This window comes from Symphalangus syndactylus, chromosome 17 (genome assembly GCF_028878055.3).
Source record: "Symphalangus syndactylus isolate Jambi chromosome 17, NHGRI_mSymSyn1-v2.1_pri, whole genome shotgun sequence".
Taxonomy (NCBI): Eukaryota; Metazoa; Chordata; class Mammalia; order Primates; family Hylobatidae; genus Symphalangus; species Symphalangus syndactylus.
Genome location: NC_072439.2, coordinates 91,713,154 through 91,729,643, shown reverse-complemented (window position 1 = coordinate 91,729,643; position 16,490 = coordinate 91,713,154). Strand labels below are relative to the sequence as shown.

The window sequence follows — 16,490 nt, the reverse complement described above, 5'->3', positions numbered from 1 at the left end:
ATGTTCCTTCTTAGCATGTGCACATGAACACACACACACAGACACTTCTATTATTTTGTGATAATTATAATATAAAAGTGATTTTGAAATTGTTTCATTTCTTACATTTTCAAACGCTTTTCTATACTTACTCTCTTACAACCCTTTGCTAATAAGCCATGTGTGGTACTCTGTTCTGCTACTGGAGATTAGGAAGAAAAATTAATGGCCATTTCTAGTGATTACATTTCAAATGAAAAAAATCTGCCTTCATTTTCAGCGTTAAAATTGACTAGCCTTCGTTTCTAGTCTGGCTTTCTACCAAAGTATTATTTTATGAGTGAAAAAAAATGTTCAGGGCTCAACAGTTTTCTCCAAAATGGGGAACTCTGGGGATAAACTTTCACTGCCTTCTGCCTCTTGTTTCTAAGAACAGTCAGCATGCTGGAATCCCACTTACCCCTAAAAGGGAATAGTAACTATGCCAATGTAAAATAGGAACCATTCCTTTGAATTCAGGTCAAAAGGTTTACTGTAGGGACTGGAAATGATGCAAAGTACAACATACTGTACTTTTGTTCATAAGGTTGTTCTGAAGGAAGATTCTACATTAATTCTGAAAATCTTTTATTACAAATATACTAACATCTTATATTGCTATATAGCTTTAGAGTTTGCAGTATATTCTGACATACTTTGATATATTCCATAATATGCCTGTGAGATAGATGGCCAGATTCTACATACACACACACACACACACACACACACACACACAATCTTACAAGACAATGAAGTTCTTAGGATATCTTGACACCAAGGACACACAGAGTAAACAAGTAAAAATTTTTGGAACCGTGTCCTCAGATTCCTAATACCATACACTTTCTGCTGTCAATTTCATGGTTACTTGCCACAAACTTTGTGGACTGGATAAGTTAAACAAAAAAACATCAAATATGGCAGTAAGCCTCAGCCCCTAATAGAGTTCAGAATCTCAACTTCCTACACATGTCTGCTAGGTTAGTTACACATCAGAAGATCCTAGTCAGGATAGGTCTTAACTAAAATAAATAATTTTCTTCTACCCCTCCCTCTTCTCCTCCACCATTGCATTCAGATGATAGAAGCCAGTTTTAGAGTTTAAAGCCGCTAATTACCAAAAGCCATTGGTTTAGGCACTTACAGACTTTAATCATTAAGAATAAGTATTGCCCCGTGGGGAATGTGTTTTCCATGCATATGCTGTTCTAAACTGAAAACAAACTAGGTAAGAAAAATAAACAAACTGGGTAAGTGATTACTTTCTTTTTACTTTCTTCATATACTTTTTTATATGTTAAAAAATTTTTTAAGTTGAACTTCCCATGACCATGAATTTTTAAGTTCTGTTCACAGCATTGTTTTTCACTTAAAAATTAAAAATTGTGTAAAAAATTAAAAATTTAAAAAGCAGAGTGTCTCTTTCCTGGTACTTGAGAACATAAAAAGCCATATAAAAGTAATAGGGAGAAATTAGCTAATTCAGGTTTTAACATGTTAGTAGAGGGGCAACAATGAGTAGACCAGCTGTGCTATTGACCGAGGTCTTTGAGGCCTTTCAGGTTGCAAAGTAGCTATTATTCTCCTTAAGCATTTGCAGGTCAGGCATGGAAAGTTTTAAGCAGGCTCTGACTGAAGTACTAGTTTGCATTCTGTAATTGCAGTAAGCAGAGCCAGCTGTGAACCTCTCGGGATTTCCCCCTTATTGGACTAAGAATTTAAACGTTTTGCTGAGTAGGCAGTAAAGTTTTCTTCTCTTCACTGCCACTCTCCTTTAAAAAATGTACTCTTAATATGCTAAAAAGAAACAAGGTATGAAAATAAAAAAGGAAGACCTTATGTAAACACAAAATTTAGTGCTTTTTTTTTTTTTTTAAGGCAGGTTATCACTTTGTTGTTGCCCAGGCTGGAGTGCAATGGCACGATCTTGGCTCACTGCAGCCTCAACCTCCTAGGCTTAAATGATCCTCCTACCTCAGTCTCCCAAGTAGCTGGGTCTACAGGTGTGCACCACCATGCCTAGCTTATATATCTATAGATATAGATATAGATATAGATATAGATATAGATATAGATATAGATATAGTAGAGCCATGGTTTTGCCATGTTGCCCAGGCTGATCTTTAACTCCTGAGTTCAAGGGATCTGCCTGCCTCAGCTTCCCAAAGTGCTGTGTTTACAGGTGTGCACCACCATACCAGACCTTTAGTGCCTTCTTGAAGGTCACACACAGCATCATATGGAAATTAACTGGTACTATGTGCACTAGCTTTGTAGTAGCTGATACATCATAATCATAAATTAAATATTTGTTGAATGGATTGCATGCTAATCAGCTCATTTTTTGCATAGAGTTCATAACAGAAATGTATCCAATGTATCTTCTATTCCAATAACTTTCCACAGACAATGATGCAGTTTAAGTCAGGGATACTTTGTGTAAAACCAAGAAATCAGAAGATGTAAATGACTTAAGGCAATATTATCACCATTCCTGGATAAACACTACTGTCTATGTTTGTGATAGCGAACATAAAAGCATTACCTTCATTAGGTGATGAATATGAACATTTTTAGTCATATATCTGGTGCCCTTAGATGACCAGTCAGATCAGATTCCATGTCTTTATGAAAAGATGGTGTTCTCGTGTCTTGACTCTGATGGAACAAGCTGCTTTTCCAAAGTTATTCTGCCGGTGGTGGATTCAGTAACCATTAGTTGGCATTCTCCCTTACAAGCCTCAGGTAATCCTGTGTATACACCAGGTTTATGGACCAAATGAGTAACACGATGGTTTATAGACCCAATAAAAGCTGTTTAAATATCTGGTGTTGCTTTACAGATATCTTCATCATAGATTTTTCAAATCTCCCCTGGAATCTATGCAGCCGAATGTGCAGTTGTTCTGTAACTGATGGTCGCCTGGATATCATTTGATGAAAGTGTAAGACAGGTTTTTGTGTGTGTGTGTGTGTGATGCCAATTACTAAGGACATGAAGATACACATCTTGAATTATTACATATAAAAAGATTAAAGGCTAAATATTTAAGAAATATCTAATGCAACTGTAGTCTCTGCTCTCACTTCTCCATATTCTTGTGAGTTTTTGTTCTGTTCCTTATTCTTAGAGTGTAAAGTGATCATTTTAGGAATGAATATCATAGAAAGTAAATACAAGGAACAGAAAGCTTAATGCATTCATTATTCATTCCTTTCCATCAATATTCTGAACACCTACAGAGTGTTCTAGGCTCACTGGGGAAACAAGAATCAATAAATCTCATTTTCTCCCCTTACTGACCTCATGATCAGTAGAAAACCAACCCGAATAATCTCATATTGATTCCTCCTTCCTGTGAGTCCTCATGCATTCTGGAAACCTTTGGAGGGATTTATCATAGTCCATATTACTTAAGAGTTTACGGGCATTTCTTTTATGCTCCTTGGTAGATGTTGAATGCCTGGAAGGCAAAGACTTTGTTTTCCCTATCTTTATATCCCTGGTTCCCAGTGTAGTGGTTACTCCATGCTATGTGCTTAACACATGTTTTTAAATAAAAGGTTCAATGGTTTTGCCATTAACAATATATAAGACCCTTAGCTAGTAATTTTGTATCTTTGGGGCCTGTTTTCTCATCTGTGAAGATAACACATGCTGTATTTCATGAAGTTATCATACCAGAATTAGATGAATTAAATTTTGCAAACTGAGAAGCAAAGCATTGTACCAAGGTACAGACTTATTAAAATTGAATATGTGCTTTCATGTAAACATGAGTTGCCATTTAACTATGGCTGGTAGTTGTGTTTGGGGGATTCTGCTACTATTAGTGGAGAACTCAACAATCATATGCTCCGTAAAATTTTCCTTCCTTACAGTGCTCAATTCTTTTTTTTTTTTTTTTTTGAGATGGAGTTTCACTTTCGTTGTCCAGGCTAGAGTGCAATGGTATGATCTTGGCTCACCGCAACCTCTGCCTCCTGGGTTCAAGCAATTCTCCTGCCTCAACCTCCCAAGTAGCTGGGATTACAGGCATGTGCCACCTCGCCTGGCTAATTTTGTATTTTTAGTAGAGACAGGGTTTCTCCATGTTGGTCAGGCTGGTCTCGAACTCCCTACCTCAGGTGATCCGCCCGCCTTGGCCTTCCAAAGTGCTGGGATTATAGGCGTGAACCACCGTGCCTGGCCACAGTCCTCAATTCTTAAACACAGAGTTAAAGAGTAGGATTTCATGAAGCATACTAACTGCAGTTTATTCTTTAAAACTTCTAACCTCTGCCTTGTCCATAAATGTGAATTATTGTGGCGTATGGTTTCATTCAGTGTATGATAAATATTGTAGGTACTTTAGGAAGGAAACTATAAGGTATATTTCTGGCTTGTCTTGGGGATGAAATAAATGGCACCTGTAGTCATTTCCATCTCTGGCTTCAGTGATTAATGCATCCTAGAGGACCAACTTTCTTTTAGCTATAATGCCAGCTTCTATCCTTATTTCATCCCTGGAGCTTTAGGCAGAAAGGGAACTGAAAAGTCATCAGCTTTTATTTTATGTGACTTTTTTCTACTCCTGTTTGGGTTTCACTTTTTTTTTTTTTTCATTCCGCAGTTAGTTCTTCTTGTTGAATATCTAGGTTTTTATCTAGCAGTACAGCTGGGGTGATTGAGATAGTGCAGGGATGTATCTGGTGTTTGGAGGAAGACTATATATGCTCAGGAGGCTGAGAGGCCACAGCACTTCTAGTGCCAAAAGTTCTGTTTATCTCATCCTGTTACTCACTGATAGTCTCCGGGAAGCTTGCAGCCAATCAGGTTTCCTTGTTTGTGACAGATTTTTTTTTTTTTTAAACCTAGTCTTGCTCTGTGCCCCAGGCTGGAGTACAGTGCCGCAATCTCGGCTCACGACAGATCTTGACTTGCAGTGTGTTAGGCACAGTAAATGAGTGTTTGTGAAACAGTATGAGTGGGAATCAAAAGCAATTTGATCTAATTTTCTCTTGGATTTAGTTATATCTCAATACCAACTTCTAATTCAGTTTTATTTTTGCTGATTTTCTAAAAAGATAGTTTTCATCGCCGATGTGAATTAGCTTGTCATTAGATCTTGGAGATCTTTGAGATCAGTGGAGAAGTTTCAACTTAGGAGAGTGGCTTTGTTACAAAAATAAATGTTGGTAATGGCTTATTGATATTATTATTTGAGCCCATGTGTGATGCTTCCATTGCTATAGAAACATTTGTTGTCTCCTTTTAAAGAAACTATTATTTTACTTAACAAATATTGAGTGTCTGCAATATGTGACATAAAGGAGATGCAAAAAGTATTTTAGACACAATATCCATAGTTAAATTGCTTATAAATTGACTTTATTAAAATGTCTTACCATATAATCAACATGCATATCTCAAATATGTGTCAGTAATTTAAAATGACCTTTAAAATCATGCTGATCAGTAATTGTATAAAGAAAACAGAGTCATGCTAATAAGGTGAATGGATGTGACAGATTGAGGTGTTGACATCAAGGGAGAAGAATTGATACAGGTAACTAAATCAAACTATTTGCTAAAATCTGAGCCACAGTATCTTATTTTTTTCTGCAGACTCTATCCAGAGCAATGATTCTTCCCAAGGGTCCATATTTTTCCTGAAGCTTAGGGGTCTATGAAGCACATAAAATTGTGTAGATGTGAGCATCTTTCTGGGAAGAAATCTAGAGCTTATACTAGATTCTAAAAGTAATGATCCAGTAATGTTAAGAATCATTAATACAGATTTTTACTTATAATTTGCTTCTTGTTTTAGGGAAGGCAGGGTCAGAATTCTAGAATTAAGTTGAAAAGACATAAATTATACACCTTAATGCTCTTCTTTCCAGCTGTATGATCTCAAGTTATCCAACCACAATGTTGTTTTTATATATGAAATGGGCAGATAATCCCTTCACTCCTAAGTGTCAAATGAGATGAGCTACATAATTGGCCAGAATAAACTATAAAATATTTGCAGACATAAACATTATTACTATTGTTTGGGCTTCTGCATGTGCCAATCCATGATACATTTTTTTTTGCTGTTGTTAGTTGAAAATTTTATTCTATTACCAAGTAAATATATATATTTTTTTATCTTTCCAACGTTGCCAACATAGTTTCTCAAAGAATGATGATTCAGTTTTCCATGCCTTTGGAAGCCTTTGTTGTTAAATGAGTCATTGTAAGTATCTAATGGACCCTGGCTGCTGCCTGGTTTACATCACAGTGGAGGAGAAGGGATCATCGCTCAAGGGCAGAGCAGAGGGTGTCCCTGGTCTTTGTTAGATTCTACAGAGGGAACTTGGGGGAACTAATTCTGTTTCCTTATAATTGAAGTCAAAGGTAGACTCAGTGAGTGAGACTGAGGAAGAAATAGAAAAGTGGAAATGAATGTGATTTGACATTAGATTATGAGTTTTAATTTCTGTCTTGCCATCATGCAATCTTAACCAAGTCATAATTCCTTTAAGACTCAATGTTAATTGTTTTTAAAATGGAGATTTTAAAGAATAATCTCACAAGATTATGTTAAGAGTGAAATTATCATATCTGTGGGATGAAGCCATATCATCACTATAAAGTGATATACCAGTTTAGATGTTATTAATTATTAAGGTGTAGTCATTTGCACAAAATTCTAAGGGGCAAAATAATTTGATCACTCCCTTGGACTTCCTTTTGATGGGCTTTCAATACTGTTGTATTTATTCAAACATGTATATAGTCTATATGATGATTTACTGTTCCTTTGGAGACACAAGAAATATGTGGAATGCATCATTAGTTAAGAGCAAAATTCTCAAATCAGAAATTAGAGACTAACTGAAAAATGAGAAAGTTTGGGAGAAAAGGAAGAGTCACATGGTTATACAAAAAAGAGAGACAAACTGTGACTTCATTTTAGAGGACAACAGAAGTGGGAAGGAGATGGTGGTGGCAACTGAGACTTTCAGAAGAAAAAATTTCATTCTGAATGTGGAAAAATGGGAAACCAAATGGTGCAGAAGTAGAGACAATGCTTGCGATTGAATAAAATAACTGGTAGGAAATATTCATCCAACTAACAAATAGTTTCCAGGGACTCTTCGCTGCAGCTTACTGTGCAGAATTTAAACTAAGTAACTTAACAATTGAGAACATAACCTGTATGTACCCTTTGTCCCCTGCCCACACTCCAAATATTACTGCTAATTAGAAGCACATGTTGAAGGAAAAACTCTAAGACAACATTCCAGTATAAGATCTGTGTTTGCTTTAAATCCCCCAAGTAGCCTAAAGCCCAACAGAAGGTATTTAGCCTTTTGCCTTTTGTTTAAATGGGGATTATTTTGAGTTATCAATAGTGCAATACTCCCATCCTGCTGTCCTTTAGTGTAAATTAAGGCAAAGGACATGATAACAGTATCAATAAAAGAGCAAACGTAAAAAATAAAACGCATAAGATTATTAATGGGTGACAGAAAATTGCTATATACATCATAGCTGGTAGATTAAAAGGGAGTGACAAAGAGATGTCCTGAGAAATTTATTCAAGGGTTTACAAGAGAAAAAAAAATTAAGGATTTAAGACTTTTATCTTTAAGATTTTAAAACTTTTAAATATCTCTTTAATAAGCTTTATATTCACATAACATTTTAATAGGATTTTATATAGACTAACTCAATTATCAAATATATTGAGGCAGGTTGGGTATCAGGTATCCTGTAATACCTGTTAAATAGAATGAACCAGAGAAGTTAAAATATTTTTGTAAAGTTATGCAGCAAATAATGTGGGAGCCAACAATTAAACACTGGTCTTCTGATATAAAAGCTTTTGTTTTATGAACTATTCCTGGTTGCCAAGGAAGGAATTAAAAACAATAAGCTAAAAAAAAAGAAAAGAAAAAAATAGCCATTTGGGGGCAGGCACAGTGGCTTACACCTGTAATCTCAGCACTTCAGGATGCCAAGGCAAGCAGATCACTTGAGGTCAGGAGTGTGAGACCAGCCAGACCAATATGGTGAAACCCTGTCTCTAATAATAATACAAAAATTAGCCAGGTGTGATGGTACATGCCTGTAATCCCAGTGACTCAGGAGGCTGAGGCAGGAGAATCACTTGAACCTGGGAGGCAGAAGTTGCAGTGAGCAGAGATCACACCACTGTACTCCTGCCTGGGCAACAGAGTGAGATGCCGCCTCAAAAAAAAAAAAAAAAAAGAAAAAGCCATTTGGCCAGATATTTTTAAATATTTGAAATTATTTAATGTAATTTAAATAAACATACAGCAAAATTCCCATTTTTGATGTATAGATCGACTCCTATCAACAAATTCAGAGTCATGTTGACCACCACACAGAAACTAAGATACAGAGCAGTTATGTCACCACCGAAAATTCCCTCATGCAGCTCTTTTATAATCAACCCCTCCCTCCTCCCCAATCTGTGACAACCATTTGTTCTTTCTTCCTCAAGTTTTGCCTATTGCAAAAGTCTATTAATGGGATCAAACAGTATGAATCATTTTGTTTCTGGCTTCTTTCTGTTTCTGATTATTTTATATGGGTGAGCGAAATCACATGGAAAGTATGTGATTATTTTCCTATGTTTTTACATATCTGAAACTGTGCAATACTGCAGAAACTTCTGAATTATTGTGTTCATGGTGAAACTCAATGTCCAAATAGTGAGACAAATTATTGTTCAAATTCTACCGCTTAAAGATTATACCTAATATGCCTAGAGAAAGTACTACCACCAAAAGTGCAAGTCCAGCTGTCATCTTTTTTAGGTGTCTCTCTCATTACTAAATCTGACCTTTGACTGAGTTTATGAGGAACAATTATTGATATGTGATTATTTCAACTATCCCTTTAGTCATTTGGACAGGATTATTTATAAAAGAGGTCTGTGCAAATTTTTAGATGTCTTTATATCACGTTGAGTCTTATCTTGCCACAATAATTACATTAAATCTTTTTTTATAACATCGTGTTCTGTCCGAATATTGTTTATGAAAGTATTCTGTAACATGAGCTTGAAATTGTAGCAAAACCCATGTTAGGAAAGTAAACATCTAAAAGCAGAAAACATAAGCTTCCCTAGTTGCCAAGAAAACCATTGTATGCAAATTTCTGTTTATTAAATATTTGGCGATAAAATAACAAAATTGTCGAAAAGAGGAGATTGTCTTCACCCTGGGCAATAGGATATGAATATCATTCACTTTTGGTTGGTAAAATAAACAACAACATGGGATTTTAGGATAGGAGGTCTTCAGCAGTCTCTTGCAAATAGCTTAAATTATGGGGATTAAAAGGCAGCAAAACCAGGTACAGATAACTAGATAAGAATAGTTACTTCTTTTGGGACTTTTACAGCCAAGTTTACAGGACCAGCCACATCCAAATGGAATGAAGGCGGTGTGGTTTGCAAATGAAGATTGAACTGCTATGGCCAAACAATACAGAATGGATCCTGTGTTCATAAAGCAATAGACATGTATTAAACATGAGATGAGTGAAAGAAAAAAAATCATACGTTTTCTTTTTGCAGTCATAAATGACAAAAATGTTTAAAAATAATAGATAATTTTCTCCCAAGGAGTATGAGAAAAGTACCCAGTTGGTTCTAGATTTTATTTTCTTTCACAGATTTCTCTCTATATTTTTCTAAATTTCCAACATTAATTTTAATAAAGGTGTCTATTCTGGTTATTTTGAAAAAACACCACAGTATTACTAATTCAGTTAAATCAGGAGTCCACAACCCCCAGGTCACGGACCAGTACAAGCCTGTGGCCCATTAGGAACTGGGCCACACAGCAGGAGGCGAACGGCAGGTGAGCAAGCGACTGTATTTACAGCTGCCCTCCATCGCCTGCGTTGCTGCCTGAGCTCTGCCTCCTGTCAGATCAGCAGGGGCATTGGATTCTCCTAGGAGCACGAGCCCTATTGTGAACTTTGCATGCGGGGGATCTAGGTTCCGTGCTCCTTATGAGACCTAATGCCTGAGGATCTGTCACTGTCTCCCATCACCCCCAGATGGGACCGTCTAGTTTCAGAAAACAAGCTCAGGACTCCCACTGATTCTACATTATCGTGAGTTGTATAATTGTTTTATTATATATTACAATGTAATAATAATAGAAATAGAGTGCACAATAAATGTAATCCACTTGACTCATTCTCAAACCATCGCCCTACCCCACCCCCTCACAATCCCCACTGTGGCGCGTGGAAAAATTGTCTTCCACGAAACCCTGGCACCAAAAAGGCTGGAGACCGCTGAGTTAAATCACACCTCCTAAAAAAGCCAGAACTTGAATATTCCATCTCGGTGACTCCGTCATAGGGTGACAATTTAATTTTATTGTAGACAAAGTTTCTAGGAGGAAATAATAAAGCTTCAAATTCTAATCTTACAAATCCAAAACTCTAAATGTACCCATAAATGTTCTCATGGGTTTTGAGTCTGTGTCCAAAGTTTCCCTTCATGTGTTGTGAGTCAATCTGCTTCCCTGCATTTCCTCTTCTCCTCTCCTTCCTATCCTTTTCCTCTTTCTCATCCTTCTCTTCCTCCTCCTTTTTGTGATGTTACCAAAACTTTAACGTTGAATTTTTACTCTGGATTGCTTGAGACTAAATCACAGAAACTGTGGAACTAAAATCTTCACATGTTGATTTAAGACATGGAATTTGGAAAATATTCAGGCTCCTAAGGCAATTCATATAGTAAATTTTATACTTGAGTGGATGAGTCAGCATTTTGACAACACACCTACAGAAATACAGTGCTTTGAAAAAAAAAAAAATTTCTCTGTTGAAAATAAACAATGTAGACCAGGCACTGCTACCATAAACATTTCTAGAATTGTAGAGAGAACAAATAATTTATAAAAATCCACTTCAGAATAGGATGTGGAAGGAAGCATGTCCTCCATCACACTGGACATGCATTTCTGGAGTTTCAGCTCATGCCAGCTAAATACCTTGTTACTCCCATAAGACAGGCATCCTGTCTCAATCATTCTTGCATTGTGAGGTATAGCCGTAGGTCTAGCACTTGGTAGACACTTACTGAATGTTTTGGAATAAACTAAAAAATGATAAAGCCCATCCTGGATCCCACATTGCCCTTAATTGTTGTCTTTTTAGTCTCCTCTACTCTGTGCCAGTTTCTTGGTCTATACTTGTCTTACATGACTTTGGTACATTGAGTTCTGATCAATTATTTCTAGCTGAGTCATTTGAAATATGTATGTCACAACTCTTAGCTTAAATTTTAAATTTTTGTTACCAATCTGCATTTTTTTCTTTGCAAATTTATCTGATTGTATCTATTAGACTTTTAGTGATTTTCCTTAAAAGTTAGAAAAGATCTTTGTATATTAAGATATTAACAGAAATTACATTTCTTTTCTTTTTTTTTGATGTGGAGTCTTGCTTTGTCACAGAGGCTGGAGTGCAGTGGTGTGATCTTGGCTCACCGCAGCCTCTACCTCCCGGGTTCCAGTGATTCTCCTGCCTCAGCCTCCCAAGTGGCTGGGATTCCAGCTGCCTGCCACCATGCCAAGCTAGTTTTTGTATTTTTAGTAGAGACAGGATTTCACCATGTTGGCAAGACTGGTCTCGAACTCCTGACCTCAGGTGATTAGCCTGCCTTGGCCTCCAAAAGTGCTGGGATTACAGACATGAGACATCGTGCCCGGCCTACACTTCTTTAAAAATATTTTTTCTAACATGATAATGTAATTTTATGTACACAAGGGTTTATTTTGGTTTTATTTGTCTTTGTTTTATGTATATGAATGTTGAATGACATTTTTTGGTTATATCTTCCATCACTTTTAAACATGAGAAATCATTTCATCTATAAATTAAAAATATCTGCATATATTTTGTTTTATGTTTATTTTAGAGCATTTAGTATTTTAATTCATTTTTAGTTTATTTTATTGTGCTGTCTTTCATCACTTCTCAGCATAGAAAATCCATCCTTATCTAAGTGTCAGAAATATTCACATGTATTTTATTCCAGCTTTTTAAAAAAATATATAACTTGAAAAAGCATTCACTACGAATTATAGTACATACTCTTAATACATCTGTAGTTTATTTTTAGCAGGATATGAGGCTAAGATCAAAGTGATGTTTTCCAAATGATCAACCAATTTTTCTAGCATCATTTATTGATTTTATGTAATATTCTCATTAATTGACATTGCCTCATTTTTCCTATATTAAGTTCTTTTATAGTCTAAGATCTCTTTGGGGGATAATTTGTTCACTGATTATTTTCTCCAATTTTCTCTCACTAACATATTATTTTAGTTATTATAAATTTGCTATAGCATGTTTACTTTCGTTACTTTTAATTTTCAAAATTTTACTCTTCCTTTTCACCTTTTCATTTTTCCATTCAAATATGATAATCATTTTGCCAACTTCCAATACAATCTCATTGTTTTTATTATTTATTTATTTAATTGCTTATTTATTTGAGACAGGGTCTCACTCTCTTGCCAAGGCTGGAGTGAAGTGGCACAATTACAGCTCCCTCCAGCCTTAACCTCCCTGGGCTCAGGTGATTCTCCCACCTCAGCCTCCAGATTAGCTGGGGCTACAGGTGCATGCCACCACGCCTAGCTAATTTTTGCATTTTTTGTAGACAAGAGGTTTTGCCATGTTGCCCAGGCTCATCTTGAACTCCTGGGCCCAAGCCATCTGCCAGCCTCAGCTTCCCAAACTGCTAGAATTACAGGCATTCACCACCACCCCAGCCAAAATCTCATTGTTTTTCTAATATTTTAATTTTTCATATCTCAGTGAAATTTTATATTTTTTTTCATGTAGCTATGACACATTGCTTATAAAGATCATGTGTTCAGGTTTTGTGTATGGAATGTATAGATATTATCTTTTCTCATTATATATTTAAATTTATTTTTAAAGGAATATAGAAAAGCTAAACATTTTATGTAATTGTATATTTTTATACAGCTATTTAACTGAACTCTTACTCAGTCTAATAGTTCAGCAAATTATCTTTTTTTCTTTTTTTTTCTTTTATTTTGAGAAGGAGTTTAACTCTCGTTGCCCAGGCTGGAGTGCCGTGGTGCGACCTTGGCTCACTGCAACCTCTGCCTCCCGGGTTCAAGCAATTCTCCTGCCTCAGCCTCCCGAGTAGCTGGGATTACAGGCGCCCACCACCATGCCCTTCTAATTTTTTGTATTTTTAGTAGAGATGGGGATTCATCATGTGGCCAGGCTGGTCTCAAACTCCTGACCTCAGGTGATCCACCCACCTTGGCCTCCCAAAATGCTGGGATTACAGGCATGAGCCACCGTGCCTGGCCAGCAAATTATCTTTGTTTCCTCAAATAATGATACATTGTGTCTTCTACTTTTCTGTAATTTTTTGACATCTTGTTTATTGGTCAGAATTTCTACAACAAGGTTAAATAACAATATGGATAAATATTACTCTAATATTTAATTATTAAACATGATTTTTTTGAGTCAGAAATTATATGAAGTGCATTGGTCAGACACTTTAATTAAAAAAGCAAAAAGAAAGAAAGAAAGTCACCAATTTCCTTTTGCCTGTTGACATTTCTAGAGGATTATCGCTTGTGACAGCCCGAAACTTGGCATGTGAATGAATAAACAGTTCTCACCAAATGAAATTGTCAAGTTGATGATATTTAAGAATAGATAGGGGTAACAGTATGGTGACTTTTAAAAGTCCCCAGATTTCTCTGATTTCTTAAAGTCTTCTTTGTAATTACCAGCATGAGACTGAGACTAAATAAGAATTTCACCATTGATATAAACACTTCATGGTGGATTGAATCAATGGTTCTCAGCTGCTTGGATAATCAACTTCTATTCAGATATTGAGAGCTCCAAATTCACAATGGACACTTAATAAATGCTAACCACCCCCACTCGAACTCTTAAGAGATAATCAAATATTGTGTTAAGAACCTCAGGCTGGAACACTAGAATTTGGCAAGAACCAGAGAAAATTTTTCTTTAAGTCATGTAAATGACTTTTTGAGTTAGTAGTAAATTCAGGGTTTCTACCTCTACCTTAGCTTCCTGGAAATTTCTCCCTGGCTTCCCCCACACTCCTCTCCCTAGACTGTGTAGCCGAAGTGCAAACATACCATCCTCTTCTTCTCTCATATCAGTTAGCAGAGGTATGTTTGGGGCTTTTAAGGAATGAACTTTCTGAGGAGACTCAGAGAAAATTCAAACAATTATTAAAATAATAAAATCATTGTAAAACATAGAGTGTCTCCATTCTAAGAAGCACAGAATTTTAATTCTGACAGCATTCAATGAATGGCACATCCTATGCAGGGCACTATGAAGATTAAACCATGGCACTTGTGGTCAAAAAGATCATTGGTCTAAGTTGTGGCTTCTGATCTGTGGCTACTGAGAGAGCCCCTCAGGTATGGAAATATTTGACAAGTTCCCCTCTAATTGTGTGTCAGCAGAAAAGATGGAGGATGTCAGATCTCCAGAGTTTGGCTGGGATACCTCTTCAAACAGATGTTTCTCTGTTTCTCCCAGTCTCGACATTCACTAAGCCTCTAAACCTGAGTGCTCTGCAAGAGTAGGGCTTGAGGGGAATATCAATCATGTGTATTTTTTCTTCACTATGCTGGATGAGAGGCCAGCCTAAAAATGATTCCCCAGTTGAGAATGGCTTTGCTATTTCTCTTGCTAAGTATGGTAATTTTTTCCTTTAAAAGTGGGAGTAACATTTAATATGTGTCTCTTATTTGGCATAGTACTGTGAAATTTTGCTTCCATATCATGGAAATTGTGAGAATTATCAATCATTCTTCTGGAAATATGTGGAAATAGAGGGAACTTATTGACAGGCATAGAAAAGCACCTCAAATAAAAGGCCAAGGAATAGAGTGCAGAGGGCTCAAGAGACAATACGAGCAGAGGAGGTAATGGAAGCCTGGTTCTTTTTTTTTTTTTTTTTTTTTTGAGATGGAGTCTTGCTCTGTCGCCCAGGCTAGAGTGCAGTGGCGCACTCACTGCAATCTCCACCTTCTGGGTTCAAGTGCCTGGTCTTAAAATGTATTCCGTGAAGCCAGGGAGGAGGTGAATGCTCAGACCCAGCACGAAGGACCTCCTGTGTGCAAAATACATGTACCAGCATTGGGTGGGAAGAGCAGCAGAGGGAAATCCTGAGCAGTGAATGATAGAAAATAATATTTTATGAATCCACTACCCACTTAAGATTCACTAAACACTAAATGTTAACAGTATCTACAGGTTGGTGCAAAAGTAATTGCAGTTTTTGCCATTGCTTAAAAAAAAAAAAAAAAAGGTAAAAACCGCAATTACTTTTGCACCAACCTAATCTAAATATCTATTTTAGTGAAAATACAACAAATATGTACAAGCACTTTTATAGTTTAATTAATGACCTCTTTCTCTATAACCTGATGTTTCATTATAAGGTCATAATTCCTTGGAGTTAATTATTTTATTCCAGTACTTTTCAGGTACCCAAACACTCTCCCTCACAAGGGTTAAGAATGGGTTACTGTATTTTCCATAGTGGTGGAATTAGCTGGCTGTGAAACCCTTTTCTTGCCCTTATGGATAGAACCCAGAGATAAAATGCCACAAGATGTGTTTACATCATCTTTGCTTCATAGTATAGTATTATCTGTTGGGTGGTTTCTCTCTCCAGAGCTAAGTGGCGGAGATTTAGTTAGGTACCATAGTTTAAAATTACAGGCCTCAGAGCCAAACTGCCTGTGTTTGCATTACATTATCTGTTATTTCCAACCCATTTGTTTGGTAAAGTTAGCTGTACTTCTCAGTGCCTCAGTTTTGTCATATGTAAATGAGAATGATAGTAGTACCTACCTTATAAAATTGTTATGTGTGTTAAATGAGTAAATGTTTCTAAATCACCTAAAACAGTGCTTGGCTTGTATTATATAAGGCAGTTATGTTTTAAATAAAGTATAAATATTCTCTCCTAGCTTATCCCTTTTCATTTTATACCTTCATACACCCAGCAAATATTCATTGAGTTTTGATAAATACTACACATTTCACAGATTGAGAAACCAGACCTGGATATTAGAACAACTAATACCTGCATGATATTTTCAGTTTATGAGGCACTTCTTATTTTACTTTAATCTTTATGTTACCAGAAAGGGGTCTGGATCCAGACCCCAAGAGAGGGTTCTTGGATCTCCTGCAAGAAAGAATTCAGGGTGACTGCACAGAGCAAAGTGAAAGCAAGTTTATTAGGAAAGTAAAGAAATAAAAGAATAGCTACTCCATGGACAGAGTAGCCCAAGGGCTGCTGGTTGCCGATTTTTATGGTTATTTCTTGATGATATGCTAAACAAGGGATGTATTATTCATGCCTCCCCTTTTTAGACCACATAGGGTA

At 36.4% G+C, this 16,490-nt stretch overlaps 1 protein-coding gene and 1 long non-coding RNA gene across 2 annotated transcripts in view; both read left to right on the top strand.

Moving 5' to 3' along the window:
- LOC134732991 (uncharacterized) overlaps window positions 1-3,639 on the top strand; it is a 33,483-nt gene extending 29,844 nt beyond the window's left edge. The window contains exon 4 of the long non-coding RNA XR_010116506.1: window positions 2,865-3,639. This is a non-coding gene — a long non-coding RNA (uncharacterized lncRNA). The remainder of the gene's footprint in view (window positions 1-2,864) is intronic.
- Window positions 1-16,490, top strand: part of P3H2 (prolyl 3-hydroxylase 2) — a 168,003-nt gene that overhangs the window by 81,652 nt on the left and 69,861 nt on the right. The gene's annotated exons all lie outside the window — the stretch shown is intronic.